This window comes from Pristiophorus japonicus, unplaced genomic scaffold (genome assembly GCF_044704955.1).
Source record: "Pristiophorus japonicus isolate sPriJap1 unplaced genomic scaffold, sPriJap1.hap1 HAP1_SCAFFOLD_42, whole genome shotgun sequence".
In the NCBI taxonomy this organism is placed as follows: Eukaryota; Metazoa; Chordata; class Chondrichthyes; family Pristiophoridae; genus Pristiophorus; species Pristiophorus japonicus.
Genome location: NW_027254090.1, coordinates 2,437,469 through 2,454,003, shown reverse-complemented (window position 1 = coordinate 2,454,003; position 16,535 = coordinate 2,437,469). Strand labels below are relative to the sequence as shown.

At 46.1% G+C, this 16,535-nt stretch overlaps 1 non-coding gene across 1 annotated transcript; it reads left to right on the top strand.

The window, feature by feature from the left end:
• Positions 1 to 16,462: 16,462 nt before the first annotated feature.
• Positions 16,463 to 16,535, top strand: trnav-aac (transfer RNA valine (anticodon AAC)). The gene has a single exon. It is a non-coding gene; the product is annotated as a tRNA-Val (tRNA).

Below are 16,535 nucleotides of genomic sequence, written 5' to 3'. Positions count from 1 at the left end.
AACTGAAGGAACTCCAAAATTCAAGTCTGTGAGATACTCAATCATGATTTCAATCATCACTAATCCACCCACAACATTTGACATACGTCAAGGATTCCACATTTGCCAAACCCGGCTTGCTCAGTCGATAGAGCATGAGACTCTTAATCTCAGAGTCGTGGGTTCCATCCCCACGTTGCGCGAATAAGTTTTGTTAAATTTTTATGTTGCTTTCACGGGAAAACATCATTAATTAACTGATCAATTGGAGAGGCTGGGTCCGTTTCCTTTGGAACAGAGTATTTGTCCTCCAGGATCGATAGTTTCCTTGCTGAATCACAATAACCAGACCCAATATCTCCCTCTGGATGTTCGGGGGTCTCTCGTACACTCCCAGTCGTGTGATCGCCCCTTTTCTGTTCTCCAATTGAATCCATATGGCCTCGTTCAAAAATCTGTCTTTCTCCACCTTAAATATATTCAATGACCCAGCCTCCACAGCTCTCTAGGGCAGAGAGCTCCAAAGATTCACCACCCTCTGAGAGATGAAATTCCACCTCATCTCCGTTTTAAATGGGCGACCCTTAAACGGTCAGGGAATAAGGGGTTATGGGGATCAGCCATGATCGTATTGAATGGTGGAGCAGGCTCGAGGGACCATGTGGCCTACTCCTGCTCCGACTTCTTATGTTCTTATGACCGCTTATTCGGAAACTGTGCCCCCAAGTTCTAGATTCCCCCACAAGGGGAAACATAGAAACATAGAAAATAGGTGCAGTAGTAGGCCCTTCGGCCCTTCGAGCCTGCACTGCCATTCACTATGATCAGAGCTGATCATTCCCTCAGTACCCCTTTCCTGCTTTCTCTCCATACCCATTGATCCTTTTAGCCACAAGGGACATATCTAACTCCTTTTTGAATGTGTGGGTTAATTCCCGTGAAAGTAACATAAAAGTTTAAGGAAAATAATTCATGCAAGGTGGGGCTCGAACGCATGACCTTAAAATTAAAAATCTCATGCTCCATAGACTGAACAAGCCAGACTTGCCCACATCTACTTCATCAATGATAACCTCCAGGATGTTGATGTGTATTAGTCAAAGGAACATAAGAAATAGGAGCAGGAGTCGGCCATACAGCCCCTCGAGTGTGCTCCACAATTTTATAAGATCATGGCTGATCCGATCATGGACTCAGCTCCACTTCCCCGCCCGCTGCCCATAACCCCTTAACCCCTTATTGTTTAAGAAACTGTCTATTTCTGTCCTAAATATATTCAATTTCCCAGCTTCCACAGCTCTCTGGGACAGTGAATTCCACAGATTTACAACCCTCTGTGAGAAGAAATTCCTCCTCATCTCAGTTTTAAATGGGCGGCCCCTTATTCTAAGATCATGCCACAATTCTCGTCTCCGCCATCGGTGGAAACATCCTCTCTGCATCCACTGTTAGTGAAAATAAATTCACATAGACTCTGGTAAGGTAAGAGAGACAACTTTATTGCAAACAGAGCTCTGGGAGAAGAGTTGAGATCCAGCGATCTCCCCGAGTGCCTTGTGCCGCGGGGTTATAAGCAGTTTAGAAGGGGGCAGAATACAATCATTTAAATTCATTTACATACAACCAATCGATCCATATGGCAACGCAATTCATTTACATTCAACTTTTTAGTGTTAGTGAAACCTGATAGCATGGTGCGAGTTTGGAACTCTTCGTCTTTATCTTATTTTGTGTTTCGTTATTCTGTTGCAAAGCTTTCGATGAAACAGTGGCCTGCACCTGGCCAGGAGTCACTTGTTGCTGCAGAGTTCATATCAGGGACAGCAGATAGGCTTCTTGGTACAAAGTTCATTTCGTGGTGGCTTACCCCATCATGCTTTGCTGTATCTGAAAATCCACTCCAACACCTTCGTTCTATTCTCGCAAAACCAGCTCCTCATGTATCGGCCAGCTGTGTAGGTTAAATCTCTAGATATATTACGAAGATTACGTTAACCACAACGTTTCTGTAGTGTAGCGGTTATCACATTCACATCACATGCGAAAAGTTCCTGGTTCAAGCCCAGGAGGAAACATTATTTTGGAGGCTATTTTTGCTGCAAATATATTGAACAAAAGTCGCCCAAGGTTTCTTGTCGCATGAGCAGTGAATATTTTAAACCCGTCTCCTAAACACAGAGTGTATAAAGTCAGATAGGGAAGAAAACTTCATCAATGATTCAAGCTCCTTAAATGATTAACATAAGAACACACGAAATAGGGACAGTAGTCGGCCATTCGGCCTCTCGCTCTTGCTCTTCCATTCAATAAGATCATGGCTGATCTGACCATGGACTCTGAGTTACGGGACTCGGGGGCCTGTTCTCTCTCCCCTGAGATGGTTCACGTTCTACAGTCCAGCCTGCAAAAGGCACCACTCTATGTACAGTACTTGCCTGGTTTGAGACCTGAGGAGGAGTCATCCGCCGAGAGCCACAGGTCGAGGTCATGAATGTTTGGCTCACGGAGATGGCCTTCTGCATTGTGTCTGTGGTATCCGCTGACAGTAGCTTAAGAAGGAGGCCCTCGTGCCGATTCCGATGACAAATATATCCCGCAGTGATTCGGTGAGGTGTTCACCAAAATCCCACGGTGCTTCCAGCCTCCTGAGGTCTGCAGCATATTTCGTGATCTTCTGGCCTTCGTGCAGTCGGTGTGTATAAAACCGGTGTCTGACTGTGAGGATGCTCTCTTTGGGCTTGAGTTGCTCTTGGATCAGTGTTACAAGCTCCTCGTACGTCTTGGTCATTATCATCGCTGGTGCCAGCAAGTCCCTGACGAGGCCATAGACGGTGGGCCCACAACTGGTGATCTGGATAGCTCTGCAATTATCAGCCAGTGTGGCCGGGTTGTCACCTGCCAGATCGTTTGCTGTGAATTAATGGTCGAGCCTCTCCACAAAGGCTTCCCAATCATCACCATCGGCGAACTGCTGCAACGTACCAAGTTAGCCATTTTCGTGTGAAGGTCCGTAATCTCATCGCCAATTGTTATACCTTCACATGCTCTGATGATGACTCCACGAGACAATGTGTCATGCTTCAACTGTAGTGACCTTAGTCCTTTATTGATAACCATAGAGTGAGGGTCACACCTGGTGGTCTGCCTTTTGTACTAGGCCAGGCACACCTGGACAGGTAAGCAACAAGTCTCCCACTGAAGTGCCCTCTGGTGCACAACTTCTAATAGTACAAGCAATAACCATGTAGGACACATGACAGGTGTCACTGTGGAACCGTTTCTCTCACTCAAATTTAGACACACGACCGTGGGCACCACGAGGTCTAGGTAGGTAGCCATTGACATTCAGGTTCATATATAAATATATATAAATATATCGACATGTATCGTAACTGTTCCCTGGTGGTCAAGGAGTTAAGATCCAGCGCACTAACCTGGTTTCAATCCTCGATTAGTTCATCGCATAAAAATAATTGAGGTCTGTGAGACGATTAATAATTGCTGTAATCACCATGAATACCAATACTTTCTATGATAGACCGAGCTTACAGACTATCTTGCTTTTCCTGCCCTTTGCCAGGCACGTGTTCGGGGTTTAATTTTGTAAACTGAGTCAGTTCGCTGATCGCAGGGAGATGGTCGGAGCCTCTGTGGCCCCACTGTGAGGAATTGAACACGGTGGCTGGGTTATTGGTGACATTTCTGTAAAGGGCAGCGGAGGAGAAGGATTGAGAACTTTCAGTGTGGGACAGAAGTTGTTTAAGGTGAGCCAACACATTCCCGATCAGCACAGATGGAGCTCACTGGTCATTGTTCTTTTGGATATTGTTCTTCCAGAATTAATATTTCCTTTGCTGTGTCGAAATAACCAAACCCTTGCTCCAAGGCCTATCTCACTGTTTCCCGGTGTCAGGCAGAGATACGCCTGCTGCCCTCATTTATTTCATGTGACAGGACACAAAAGTTCAAAATCAACCTGCAGGTGGCCACAGGTAGCACTGAATAGTCAGGATGGCCGAGCGGTCTAACGTGCTGTATTCAAGTCACTGTCTTCTCTGGAGATGTGGGTTTATGTCCCATTTCTTACATTTAATCATGAAGCGAAACCCATTTGTTTTGTCACCACCAACTCCTTAAAAGTGCCATTCAGCAGTCCACCTGCTCGCTGAACATTTCCGTCTGACCTGGTGCTGAAGTTTGTTCATTCTTTTGCAGACCATCAATCATATATTTTGCTCTGAGCATGTGAGGAACTTTTATCCCGATCTCATTGGGTTTAATTTTGGTAATCTGCTGCTGAAAGTGAAGATGTTTCCGCAGTGTAACGGTTAACACGTTCGCCTCACACGCGAATGCACCTCGGGGGAAAATATTTTCTGGAGCTTTCTTATGCATGTTCAGAGGAGAGTTTGTTCTTCTGTGAAAGGACAAGAGATCATAAGAATGTAATAATTCGGAACAGGAGTCAGGTATTCGGACCATTTTCAAGTTTTCAAGATCTTTCCGCCCGGTTTCGGACCGGGGACCTTTCGTGTGTGAAGCGAATGTGATAACTACTACACTACGGAAACACTGTGTTCGAATCTATCTGAGGATAAAACTACAGTTCGAAAGTACACAGCTAGCCGAGAATTTAGAAACTTGTTTTAAGAGAATGGAATAAAGGTGCTATATTTAGGAAGGTTGTAAGTGCCTTTTCCACGCCTCGGGAACCTTTTCCACGCCTCGCGAACCTACTATCAGCAAGGGCAGACATCGATGACGAGGTCCAACACCGCCTCCAGTATGCCAGCACAGCCTTCGATCCCGTGAGGAGGAGAGTGTTTGAAGACCAGGACCTCAAATCTGGCACCATGCTTATGGTCTGCAGGGCGGTGGTGATACCTGCCCCGCGGTATGGCTCCGAGACATGGGCTACAGGCAGCAGACATCTCAAATCACTGGAGAAATACCACCAGGGCTGTCACCGCAAGATCATGCAAATCCCCTGGGAGGACAGACGCACCAACATCAGTGTTCTCGCTCAGGCCAACATCCCCAGCATTGAAGCACTGATCAAACTTGTCAAGCTCTGCTGGGCGGGCCACATTGTCCACATGCCCAACATGAGACTCCCTAAGCAAGAGCTCTACTCAGAACTCCGACAGGTAAGCGAGCCACAGGTTGGCAGAGGAAACGTTTCGGGCACACCCTCAAAGCCTCCCTGATAAAATGCAACAGCCCCACCTGCACCTGGGAGTCCTTGTTCCCTGGGTTGAGCTGCCTGTGCTGCATGATCCGTGCCGAATCGATCATCCTCAGCCACGTGGTATGTCACAGCACGTTTGCACATTCACTGGAGGTACCCAATCGTTGTGCAGCCTTTGCACACGTAGTGCTTGAAACGACATTGATGGGCCCGAGGATTACCCCCGCAGCACCAACACGTTGCTAATACATTCACAATCACCCCCGATGGCGCACTCTGAGTCATCACAGGTCTTGCAGCTACAGACGTATAGACCCTGCCATATGAAGTTCGGCCTGCTAGCGACATCATTTTATGCACAGTACTTGCCGGTGAGCTTTGATGTTGAGAAGTTATCTGTTTGGTGTTATCGTCCGTGACCATGCATGCCTGGGCGATCGTGATGGCCCTGCTCAGGTCTACGGTTTCAGCAGCCAGCAGCTTTCGAAGAATGATCTCGTGGCTGATGCCCAGCACGTAAAAGTCTCACAGCATTTGCCCCAACGCAGCTCCAAAATAGCAAGGTCCCGCGAGGTGTCTCAGGTCGGTGACATAATCCGCCAGGTCCTGGTCCCGGAGCGATGGTGCATGTAAAAACGATATCTGGCCATGAGGATACTCTCTTTCGGCTTGAGGTTGTCCCAAACCAGTGTGCACAACTCTGAATATTCCTTCTCCGTTGGTTTTGTCGGTGTGAGCAGATTCTTGATGAGGCTGTATATTTTAGGCCCACAGACAGTGAGGAGAACCGCCCTGTGCTTGGCCACGTTAGTGTCTCCTTCCAGATCGTTGGCCACAAAGTACTGGTCGAGCTGCTCTACAAAGGCTTCACAATCATCACCCTCTATGGATCTCTCTAATATTCCAACAGCAGCCATGGTTGTGTGAAGGTTCGTATTCTGTTACTCGTCGCCAATTGTTGTGTATCGAAGAACTCCCCAAGGCTGAGTACTGTGAGCTAAACTTAGTGTGAACTTAGTCTTCTTTATTACAACTCCAGAGTGCCTGAACAACATGGTAGCCAACCTTTCATGCTGGCCCTGCACGTGTGGGCAGGTGACCATTAGGACTCCAAAAGTCGCGCCCTCTGCTTGCAAGTATTACAGAGTTACATACTTCACATAATTGTTATCGTTAAGAAGTTATAATTCCAATGAATGCCTGAATTATCCGAAAGGAGCCTGGTTTGTAGGACAAGGCTACATATCAGGAAGGAGTGTAGTTAGATGACAAGGGAAGTCGTTTTCTGATTATAAGTTTGGAGAATAAAAAGATTAAAGCTGGAAACACTGAGCAGGTCAGGCAGCATCTGTGGAGAGAGAAACAGAGTTAACATTTCAGGTTAATGACCTTCCATCAGAAGTTGGGCACTTGTGTTAGGTCATACTATTAAAAGTTTCAATTCTCACGTAGCAGGGATAAGGAAAATATATAAAATGTGGCATTTGGAACATATATTTTAGAATCCGATTAATGTTTGATCAATTTGTGCACTGAACTGGGAACTGGAACGTGTTTGAGTTCTTCGGCGAACATTCGCAAGGTTTGGGTGTAAGTACTGTTGTTAAGTGTATGTTTAATTGTTGTCTGCTTAATAACTCTGACATTTAATGTTGCGGACCCTATTATTGTACTGCGCGTTTTCCTGCTCTGTTTGGAGCACCGATCCCTTCAATGTGTCGCTTACAGGGACAGTTGGATTCACCGTTTCTTTGTTTGGTGAAATTTCAAAGATTGAAAGCGGCGCACATCAACCTGGTCACCTACTCACTAACTGCTACACGCTGCTCCCGTGAGATGGAAGCCCAGTTGCTGTTTCAAGTTTGATTTCAGGTACAAGCAGAACTCATTCATAGAAAGTCCAAGTCCCTGAGATATCTGATTCTTTGCACCGAACTCCTTTGCAAAGTGTTGCGGTTCGTGTGGGGTGATTTGTGCACACATTTCCCCACACGACAATACTTCAAACATAACTCAACGGCTGGAAAGCGCTTTGGGGCGTCATGAGTTCCTGAAAGATGATGAAGAAATGCAAGTCCTTCTTTGCAAAAGTTCGATGCAATTTCAAAATTCGTGGGTAAACTGAGGGCTTGTCCTGGATTTGAACCCGGGACCTCTCGCAAATTTCAAGTAACAACCCAAAAGCGAAAATCATACCCCTAGACCAACGAGCCAGCTACTTGACAAATGTAGAGCTCAGGTGTAAATATTATTGAAGCATTTTCCGTGTGTTGCTATTCTTGATCGGAGGAGCACATGGGACGGAATCAGTGACTTTGCTTTTTCGACCTGTCTTCTGAAGCACCGCACGGTCCCACACCGACAGTCAATGAGCTGTTGGGACGTTAGTGTATCCAGGCTGCGGGTGGCCAACAGGCGCCTGGCTGCAATGAGCGATAAAATCCAGCGTTATCCAGAAGCCTGGCGTGCTCAGTCGGCAGAACATGAGACTATTAATTACAGGTTCGTGGGATTAAGCCCCATGTTGGGCGATTGCATTTCTTTTAATTTAATGTTGCTTTCATGGAAAATCATCATTAATTAACCCGCAATCTTCTTTTCCACAATTAAAGAAATGCTAACTGAAGGAACTCCATAATTGAATCATTTCTTCTGTGCTCTGCAATTGAACTCTGAAACCATAAACCATTTTACACACTGTGCTTTCGGTGTCTGGGTCAAAATGATCATTGCTGGTAACAACAATCGGAGACTGTGGAGACATTCAGACTGACTTCAGAGAAAAGGTCTGGTTATTGTGAAACACCAAAGAAAATAGCAATTCTGGAAGAATAACATCGAAACGAAATGTGAGCTGACACCCAGAAAGAAGTGTTAAGGCAGAAGGTTAAATGCTGCATCCCTTTCTGCAAAACATTCCTTTCAGAAACATTTCAATGACCGAAACGGCACAAAACAAAAATGTTCCTTTCAAAATCATTAAACTCCCGAATTTCCATGCCCCGCGAATCTACTGAATCATATGCCTCTAGTTTTGCCGACACAATCCATGTCCCTTTGCAATGTTGTGCTCCCACCCACACTATGAAATGTGCCACTAACTTATCGAATCATGGAATGGTTACTGCACGGAAGGCCATTCGGCCCATCGATCCCGTGCCGACTCTCAGCGAGTCCCACAACCCCCGCCCTTCCCCCATAGCCCTGCAATTGTTTTTCCTTCAGACACTTGTCCAACTCCCGTCTGAAACATAAGATTGAGTCTTCCTCCACCGCCCTTTCAAGCCGTGCATTCCAGATCCTAACCACTCGCTGTTAATTGGCAGCTCCTGTTACTATGTGTAAAGTCTGGGGAACACTAGATCAATTCCTGCCACACTCACAGCCTTCCGAAATATAGCACCGTCATTCTTTTCTCGTAAAACCAGCTCCTGAAGTATCGGCCAGCTGTTTAGGTTAAAGCTCTGGTTATATACCTAAGATTACTTTAACCACACCGTTTGTGCAGTGTAGTGGTTATTCGGTTTGCCTCACACGCGAAAGGTCCCCGGTTCGAGCCCGTGCAGAAACATTATTTTGAAGACTATTTTTGCTGTGAAATAAATTGAACAAAATTCTCCCCAGGTTCCTTGTCGCATGAGAACTGAACATTTTAAACCAGTCTCCTAAATGCAGAGTGTGTAAAGTCAGATAGGGGAGAAAACTTCATTAATGATTCAAAATCCTTGAATGATTATATTTCAGTTATTGAAGTTTCCACTGACCCTCAGTAACAATTCTACAAAACAACGCTGGCGAGTAATGAATGGGGAATAAAACAAATAATCTTCACCCATCCATGTCTCACAGCCCCTGCCTCGGTTAATACCAGCAGATCTAAGCCGCATTTCAAACCCACAAACAACTCATTAGTTATTCGCTCTTCCCAGTTCCAGAGCTCAGAGGGTTGTTGTCCATCCCTAGGATGCAAGCTACCTCGGACCCGGGCCAAAGCTCCCCGCACACCGAGCACAAGCAGAGGAAAACCACGGGGGAGAGTATATCCTGGTGTGTGGGGCTACAGGACACTCGGACCCTTTAATAATCTCTCACAGCTCATCTGAAAGCATCCGGAATGTGCCTGCCTCAACCGGGTGACTACACTTGTTTATTTATAAAAAGAGAAGCAACTATCCTCATTCAGCAGATATAAGGCAAGATATCATCAAAAGAGGTTTTTGGACATTTTAAGTGATGTGTTTAATGCTTCAGTCCTTTTTGTGTTTAATTCCCACCTCCTCTCTGGCTGTGCCTGCACTGAGCTTACCTCTAGGTAAGGTTGTTCTGAACTTACAAAAGAGGGCACTTACTCCAGCCTAAGTTAGATTGTAGTAAGTTTTCACTGCCGAAACTTGCAAAACAGGCCTGAGTGGCTGGACACACCCTCTTTTGAAAATAAATACCTCACCTGAAGCCAACCTCAACTAACTCAGTTGAACTGAAGCAAACTAATATCCGAGAATTGCAATTTCTAACATTCTCCAAACTAAACTAGTTGCTTCAAAAAACTAGGAGCAACTCCACCCGAAACTTTGGCCCTCAGTGTGGGACAGAAGTTGTTTAATGTGAGCCAACACATTCCCGATCAGCACAGAGGGAGCTCAGTGGTCAGCTCCACTCTGTTGGGGCTGTTGTACCAGATGTTTCTGTACGGCAATAAACGGCAACGCCTCTGCGCGAATTCAACGGTGGGCACTCATGCTGGCATCCTACGACTATACCATAAGGCACAGACCAGGCACAGACAACTTTGCCGACGCGATCAGCAGGCTACCCCTGGCGACCACGGAAGGCTCTGACGAACAGGACTGTGAGATAGTCATGGCAATCAAAGCCTTTGAGTCCACAGGTTCGCCCATAACAGCTCACCAAATCAGAGCCTGGACGGCCAGCGACCCCACGTTAGCCTTAGTAAAAAGATGTGTCCTAACCGGTGACTGGGCAGAGGCTCATGATGCCTACCCCGAGGAATTAAAACCCTTTCACAGGAGCATGCTTGAACTATCACTACAAGCAGACTGCCTGATGTGGCGCAGCCGAGTAGTCATGCCTCTGCGAGGCAGAGAGGCATTTGTCCGGGAGCTGCACCGCAAGCACTCGGGGATTGTTCTCATGAAGGCCATAGCCAGATCCCACGTCTGGTGGCCTGGTATCGACGCGGACTTGGAGCTCTGCGTCCGAAGGTGCACTATTTGTGCCCAACTCAGCACTGCCCCCAGGGAGGCTCCACTGAGCACCTGGCCCTGGCCTACCAAACCGTGGCCGCGGATGCACGTAGATTATGCGGGCCCATTCATGGGCAAAATGTTCCTTGTAGTTGTAGATGCATTTTCAAAGTGGAAACAATGCACCATTTTAAACTCGAGCACAACATCCACCACTTGGAGAACCACAGGTGAAAGGTCCCCGGTTTGTACGTGTAGAAACATTATTTTGGAGACTACTTTTGCTGTGAAATAAATTGAACAAAATTCTCCCCAGGTTCCTTGTCGCATGAGCAGTGAACATTTTAAACCAGTCTCCGAAATACAGACTGTGTAAAGTCAGATAGGGGAGAAAACTTCATCAATGATTCAAGCTCCTTAAATGATTAACATAAGAATATAAGAAATAGGAACAGGAGTCGGCCATTCGGCCCCTCGATCCTGCTCTGCCATTCAATAAGATCATGGCTAATCTGACCATGGATTTTGAGTTAAGGGACTCGGGGGCCTGTTCTCTCTCCCCTGAGAAGGTTCACGTTCTAAAGTCCAGCCTCTAAAAGGCGCCACTCTGTGCATATTACTTGCCGCGTTTGAGTCCTGAGGATGAGTCATCTGCCTGGAGCCACAGGTCGAGGTCATGAATGCTTGGCTCACGGAGATGGCCGTCTGCAGTATGACTGTTGTATCCGCTGACAGTAGCTTATGAAGAAGGCCCTCTTGGCCGATTCCGATGACAAAGATATCCCGCAGTGCTTCGGTGAGGTGGTCACCAAAATCCCACGGTGCCGCCAGCCTCCTGAGGTCTGCAGCATATTTGGTGATCTCCTGGCCTTCGGGCCGTCGGTGTGTATAAAACCGCTGTCTGGCTGTGAAGATGCTCTCTTTGGGATTGAGTTGTTCTTGGATCAGTGTTACAAGCTCCTCGTATGTCTTGGTCGTTGTCTTCGCTGGTGCCAGCAAGTCCCTGATGAGTCCATAGACGGTGGGCCCACAACTGCTTCGCAAGATAGCTCTGCACTTATCAGCCAGTGTGGCCGGGTTGTCACCTGCCAGGTCGTTTGCTGTGAAGAAATGGTCGAGCCTCTCCACAAAGGCTGCACAATCATCACCATCAGCGAACTGCTGCAACGTACCAAGGTCAGCCATTTTCGTGTGAAGGTCCGTAATCTCGTCGCCAATTGTTATACCTTCAGATGCTCTGATGATGACTCCACGAGACAATGTGTCATGCTTGATCTGTCGTGACCTAAGTCCTTTATTGATAACCACAGAGTGAGGATCACACCTGGTGGCCTGCCTGTTACACTCGGCGAGGCACACCTGTACAGGTAAGCTGCAAGTCTCCACTGCAGTGCCCTCTGGTGCACACCTTGAAACCATGTAGAACACATGAAAGGTGTCATTGTGGAACAATTTCTCTCACTCAATGTTAGACACACGACCGTGGGCACCACGAGCTCTAGTTAGCTAGCCATTGACATTCATATATAAATATATATAAATATATCGACATGTATCGTAACTGTTCCCTGCTGGTCAAGGGGTTAAGATCTGGCGCACTAACCTGGTTTCAATCCTCGATCAATGCATCGCATAAAAATAATTGAGGTCTGTGAGACGATTAATAATTGCTGTAATCACCATGAATACCAATACTTTCTGTGATTGACCGAGCTTACAGACTATCTGGCTTCTCCTGCCCTTTGCCAGGCACGTGTTCGGGGTTTAATTTTGTAAAGTGGGTGAGTTCGCTGATCGCGGGGAGACGGTAGCAGCCTCTGTGGCCCCACTGTGAGGATGTGGAAGTGAACACGGTGGCTGGGTGATTGGTGACATTTCTGTAAAGGGCAGCGGAGGAGAAGTATTGAGAACTTTCAGTGTGGGACAGAAGTTGTTTGAGGTGAGACAACACATTCCCGATCAGCACAGAGGGAGCTCACTGGTCAGCTCCCCTCTGTTGGAGGCGTTGTACCAGAGGTTTATGTAGTGTAGTGGTTATCACGTTTGCTTTATATGTAAAAGGGCCATGGTTCGATCCTGGGTAGAAACATTATGTTTGAACTTTCTGTGGATGAACAATCGGATGCGAGTTTCGTCTCGCTGCAAATGCTGCCTGACCTGCTGAGATTTCCAGCGTTTGCTGTTTTTATTTGTTATTTATTCTTCTGGCACAAGGGCTCCCTTATTCCTTAATTGCTTTTTATTTCACTTCAATAAATAGAAAACTTTGAGTGAGAGAAAACGGATCCACCGAGGACCTTTCGCGTGTGAGACCAACGTGATATCCGCTGCACTGCAGCCAATCAAAGGGCGAGAAACCACTGAATATAAAGGATGAGCTGACAATTATCAGGGGCAGTGCAGTCTGGTCAATGTCAAAACCTCCTTTCTTATTCAGCAGTGGCATGAATGGGAGTCAGACGTCACAAAGTTTAATTAAAGACCCAAATACAAGTAACCCTTGCAAATCTTTTCAGTGTAAAATTATTTCACTTTATTTGAAATCCTACTGCGTTGAATCTGAAAAGACGCACAGTGGGATTTTATCTTCACTACTGATTGTATTTTGTGTGCACGGTAGGAATAACCGGTGCTGTTAAATTTGATAAAAGTTGCCCCAGATTCGTGGTGTCATTGGCAATGAAGACTTTGAACCAGAAAGCTAAAATACAGTTAGTAAAATGGGGTATGGTTTAACAGTTAACATGCAAAGCACAGGACAAATGATTGAAGTATGGAGTGTCCCTGAGTTAGCATTTGTTTGATTTTGCAACAGAAGGTGAGGGGTTAATTAATGATGCTTTCCTGTGAAAGCAAGAGAAAAGTTTTCGAACAAACCATCCGGTGACTGTCAGGTGACCGCTGCTTGTGATACCTGGTGGGAATGGGCGGGATTTTAAAGCCCCTTGTATTGCAGAACCTTCATATAGCCGAACATCTCTTAACTATTGTGGTGCAATGGCAGTGCGTCTGACTCTAGATCAAAGGGTTGCTTGTTCAAATCATGTCGGGATCACTGTTCTTTTAGCAATTGCTGTTTCACAATAACCAGACCCTTGCTGCAATGTCTGTCTCACTGGTTGGCAGTGGTCGGGTTGGGGACAGCATCAAACAAGAAAGAAGGGATGTGTGCAGTGGTGCAACAGCAGTTATCATGGGTGACTTTAATCGACATAGTGATTGGGCTAACCACAGGGTAGTAATTTGGTGGAGGAGGATTTCATGGAGTGTATTATGGATGGTTTTCTCAACCAAGAAGAGAGCTGGCCATCCTTGACTGGGTGATGTGTAATGAGAAGGGACTAATTAGCAATCGATTTGTGCGAGGCCCCTTGGGGAAGAGTAACATAATATGGTAGAATTCTTCATTAAGATGGAGAGTGTCACAGTTAATTCAGAAACTTGGGTCCTGAACTTAAGGAAAGGTAACTTTGACGGTATGAGGTGTGAATTGGCAAGAATAGACTGGCCAAGGATACTTAAAGGGTTGACGGTGGATAGGAAATTGCAAACATTTAAAGATCACACGGGTGACTTCAGCAATTGCACATCCCTGTCTGGAGTAAAAATAGAACGGAGAACGTTGCTCAACCGTGGCTAACAAGGGGAATTAAGGATAGTGTTAAAACCAAGGAAGAGGCAGATAAATTGCCCAGAAAGAGGAATAAACCTGAGGACTGGAAGAAATTTAGAATTCAACAGAGGAGGACTAAGGGTTTCATTAGGAGGGTGAAAATGGATTGTGAGCGGAAGCTTGCTTGGAACATAAAAACTGACTGCAAAAGCTTCGGTAAATATGTGAAGAGAAAAAGATTAGTGAAGACAACTGTAGGTCCCTTGCAGTCGGATTCAGGTGAATTTATAATGGGTAACAAAGAGATGGCAGACCAATTGAATAAATACTTCAGTTTTGTCTTCATGAAGGAAGACGCGAATAGCCTTCCAAAAGTTCTGGGGGACCGAGGGTCTAGTGAGAATGAGAAACTGAAGGATATCCTTATGAGGTGGGAAATTGATGGGATTGAAGGATGATAAATCCCTGGGGCCTGATAGTCTACATCCAAGAGTACTTAAGGAAGTCGCCCTAGAAATGGTGGATGCATTGGTGCTCATTTTCCAACAGTCTATTGACTCGGGATCAGTTCCGATGGACTGGAGGTTAGCTAATGTAAAACCACTTTTTAAGAAGGGAGGAGAGAGAAAGCGAGTAATTATAGACCGGTTAGCCTGACATCAGTCATGGGGAAAAAGTTGGAATCAATTATTAAGGATGAAACAGGAGCGCATTTGGAAAGCAGTGACAGGATCGGTCCAAGTCAGCATGGATTTATGAAAGGGATGGATTTATGCTTGACAAATCTTCTGGAATTTTTGAGGATGTAACTAGGAGAGTGGACAAGGGAGAACCAGTGGATGTGGTGTATTTGGACTTTCAAAAGGCTTTTGACAAGGGTCCACACAAGAGATTGGTGTGCAAAATCAAAGCACATGGTATTGGGGGTAGTATACTGACGTGGATAGAGAACTGGTTGGCAGACAGGAAGCAGAGAGTCGGGATAAAAGGGTCCTTTTCAAAATGGCAGGCAGTGACTAGTGGAGTGCCGCAGGGATCAGTGCTGGGACCCCAGCTCTTTACAATGTACATCAATGATTTGGATGAACGAATTGAGTGTAATATCTCCATGTTTGCAGATGAAACTAAACTGGGTGGCGGTGTGAGCTGTGAGGGGGACGCTAAGAGACTGCAGGGTGACTTGAACAGGTTAGCTGAGTGGGCAAATTCATGGCAGATGCAGTATAATGTGGATAAATGTGAGGTTATCCACTTTGGGGGCAAAAACGTGAAGACAGAATATTATCTGAATGGTGGCAGATTAGGAAAAGGGGACGTGCAATGAGACCTGGGTGCCATGGTTCATCAGTCACTGAAAGTTGGCATACAGGTACAGCAGGCAGGAAAAAGGTAAATGGTGTGGTGGCCTTCATAGCTAGGTGATTTGAGTATAGGAGCAGGGAAGTCTTACTGCAGTTGTACAGGGCCTGGGTGAGGCCTCACCTGGAATATTGTTTTAAATTTTGGTCTCCTAATCTGAGGAAGGACGTTCTTGCTATTGAGGGAGTTCAGCGAAGGTTCAGCAGACTGATTCCCGGGATGGCTGGACTGACATCTGAGGAGAGATTGGATCAACTGGGCCTTTATACATTGGAGTTTAGAAGGATGAGAGGGGATCTCATCGAAACATACAAGATTCTGATGGGACAGGACTGGGTAGATGTCGGTAGATTGTACCCGATGTTGGAGAAGTTGGAGCAGGCTCGAGGTAAAGATGACCCACTTCTGTTCCTAATTCTTATATTCTTATGTTCTTATAGCAATTCTGGAAGAATAACATTGAATCCAAATGTGACCTGACACCCAGAAAGAAGTGTGAAGGCAGAAGGTTAAATGCTGGATCCCTTTCTGGAAAAAAATCCTTTCACAAACATTTCTCTGACCGAAAATGCACAAAACAAAAATTTCCTTTCAAAGTCATTAAACTCCCGAATTTCCGTGCCCTGCGACTCTCCTGAATCAGATGCCTCCAGTTTTGCCGACTCAATCCATGTCCATTTGCAATGTTCTGCTTCCACCCACACGAGGAAATATGCCACTAACTTATCGAATCATGGAATTATTACAGCACGGAAGGCCATTCGGCCCGTCGAGACCGTACCGACTCTCAGCGAGTCCCACTCCCCCGCCCTTTCCCCATAGCCCTGCAATTGTTTTTCCTTCAGACACTTATCCAACTCCCATCTGAAAGATAAGATTGAGTCTGTCTCCACCGCCCTTTCAAGCCGTGCATTCCAGATCCTAACCACACGCTGCTAAATGGCCAGCTCCTGTTCCTATGTTTATTACCTGGGAAACACGAGATCAATTCCTGCCACACTCACAGCCTTCCGAAATATAGCACCTTAATTCTATTCTCTTAAAACCAGCTCCTGAAGTATCGGCCAGCTGTGTAGGATAAAGCTCTGGTTATGTTCCTAGGATTGCGTCAATCGCAGTGTTTTTGTAGTGTAGTGGTTATCACGTTCGCCTAACACGCGAAAGGTCCCCCGTTCGAAACCGGGTGGGAACA